Genomic DNA, 2500 nt, shown 5'->3' with positions numbered 1-2500 from the left:
AGATAGCCCCTCCATATTATAGAGCTCGGTGTTTGGTTCAGTTGCTCATCACTGCTTTCTCTTCCAGTGCGTCTGTACGTACCATCTTAATTTCTTTTGTCTTTGCTTTAGTCTCAGTCACTAAGTTACTCCCTTCTGCCCTGATTTATCTTCTAGCATCTATCCTTTATTCCTATTCTTTAACTGAACTTTTTCCCCTCAGTCTTTGTTTCAGTCTTTGTTTCAGTCTTTGCCTTAGTCTTTGCCTCAGTCTTTGTCAGTCTTGCTCTCAGTCTTTGTCTCAGTTTTTGTTTTTCTCAGTCTTTGTTTCAGTTTTTGTTTCATTCTTTTCCCCAGTCTTTGACTCTGTCTTTGCCACAAACTTCACCTCAGTCTTTGTTTCAGTTCTTGTTTCAATCTTTGCCTCAGTCCTTGCTCCAAGCTTTGTTTCAGTCTTTGCTTCAGTCTTACCTCAGAGTTTGCTGTAGTCTTTGCTTCAGTTACTTAAGTTTTGCCTCAATCTTTGCTTCAGTCTTTGTTTCAGTCTTTGCTTCACTCTTTGGTTCAGTATTTGCTTCAGTCTCTGTTCCAGTCTTTGCTTCAGTCTTTGCTTCAGTCTTTGTTTTAGTATTTGCTTCAGTCTCTGTCTCAGTCTTTGTTTCAGTCTTTGCCTCAGTCTTTGCTTCAGGCTTTGAATCGGTCGTTGCTTCAGTCTGTGCCTCAGTCTTCGCTTCAGTCTTGCATCAGTCTTCGCCTCAGTCTTTGCTTCAGTTTTTGCTTCAGTCTTTCTTTTAATCTTTGTCTCATCCTGTTTTTATCTTTATCTCACTCGCTGCTTGTCTTTGTTTTTGCTTCAGTGTTTTACTCAGTCTTTGTTTCAGTCTTTGCCTCAGTCTTGCTTTAGTCTTTGCCTCAGTCATTGCTTCAGCCTTTTTATCAGTCTTTGTTTCTGTCTTAGCTTCAGCCTTTCCTTCAGTCTTTGTTTCAGTCCTTACTGCAACCCTTTGCTTCATTCCCACTTCACTGTTTTCCCTCACTTAGGCTTCAACCTTCGTCAGCAAGCAGCTCCACTCCTAGTCTCAGTCTTTCCGTCAGTCTTTGCCTCAGCCTTTGCTTCAGTCCTTCCTTACGATTTTGCTTCAGTCTTTACTTCAGTTACTTCAGTCGTTGTTTCAGTCATTGCTTCACTCACACGTCACTGTTTTCCCTCACGCCTTCAACCTTCGTCAGTAAGCAGCTCCTCTCTCACAGCCTCGGGTTCCCCACAACAGTGTCTCTGCTAGTGGCCGCTTCCTCACGCTGTCAACTTTATTTCCTTCTGCTTTTGTTCTGTGGGCGTGTGTGTGGGTGGGGATGGGGGTGGTGGTGGTGGGTATGAGGGCGTGGGGATGGTGTGTGTGGGGGGGTAAGGGTGTGAGCTTCGGTGTGTGTGTGTGTGTGTGTGTGTGTGTGTGTGTGTGTGTGTGTGAGAGAGAGAGAGAGAGAGAGAGAGAGAGAGAGAGAGAGAGAGAGAGAGAGAGAGAGAGAGAGAGAGAGAGAGAGAATGTATATGGATATGGGTGTATGAATGGGTTGGGTTGTGTGTGTGTGTGTGTGTGTGTGTGTGTGTGTGTGTGTGTGTGTGTGTGTGTGTGTGTGTGTGTTAACCTTTTTACCTTTTTATCTTCCACTGTTATCTATCTTTCCATCTATCAGTATCTGTCGTACATGTAATCAGAGGCAAGGCAAAAATTTAAAAGCCTCATTCCCCATACCATTTGTTTAATACACTGTTTATTTACATGAAAGGGAACGCCATTTTAAAATTTCATACTTTTTTCCACTAGAACGCTCAATTGATCTTTAATATTATAATAATTCATTTAATTTTGAAATAACTCTTTAACTTGATCTAAGTAAAATTATTGGTAAATATTTGAAATTTTCATAGAGACTGCTTAAAAGGAAAGTTATAGTCTTGGTATTTTAATTATAATAGAGACATTTGTTTTGGTGGTTGGCGATGGTGGCGATCATCATCCACTCACGTCACCTTTATCATTCTTTTTCTGTGTCTGCTCTTCTCTCTTATTTCTTACCATCACCCACTCACTTGATGTAGTGCTGCTTATTTCTTCGTACATCTTTATCACTCTTTTACTCTTTCTGCCATCCTCACCTATTTCTCACCATCATCCACTCATTTGATGTAGGGCTTCCTACTTCTTCCTTTACGTTTATCATTCTTTTTCTGTGTCTGCTCCTCTCTCTACCTATTTCTCCCATATTTCCTGTCACTTTTTATTACCGGTACTTTTCCTTCCTTTTCAGGTGGCTTTACACTGAGTTACAAGCATATGGTTTCCAATAAACCAGGAAACCATTTACATCGCTGGGAGTTAACCATATAACTAACCCATACGTGTTCCCTACGTGTCAACAAGTGGGTTGGCGGAGGGTTAGTGACCCTTCTCTAAAAACAGCTAACTCAAAGACGAACAGCCAACCTTTACGGGATTTTGGCGTCTGGCTATACATAGAT

The sequence above is a fragment of the Coenobita brevimanus genome, chromosome 116 (genome assembly GCF_032717465.1).
Source record: "Coenobita brevimanus isolate Jiangsu-jjx chromosome 116, ASM3271746v2, whole genome shotgun sequence".
In the NCBI taxonomy this organism is placed as follows: domain Eukaryota; kingdom Metazoa; phylum Arthropoda; class Malacostraca; order Decapoda; family Coenobitidae; genus Coenobita; species Coenobita brevimanus.
The sequence above is the reverse complement of the archived record's forward strand: the minus strand, read 5'-3'. Positions refer to the sequence as shown.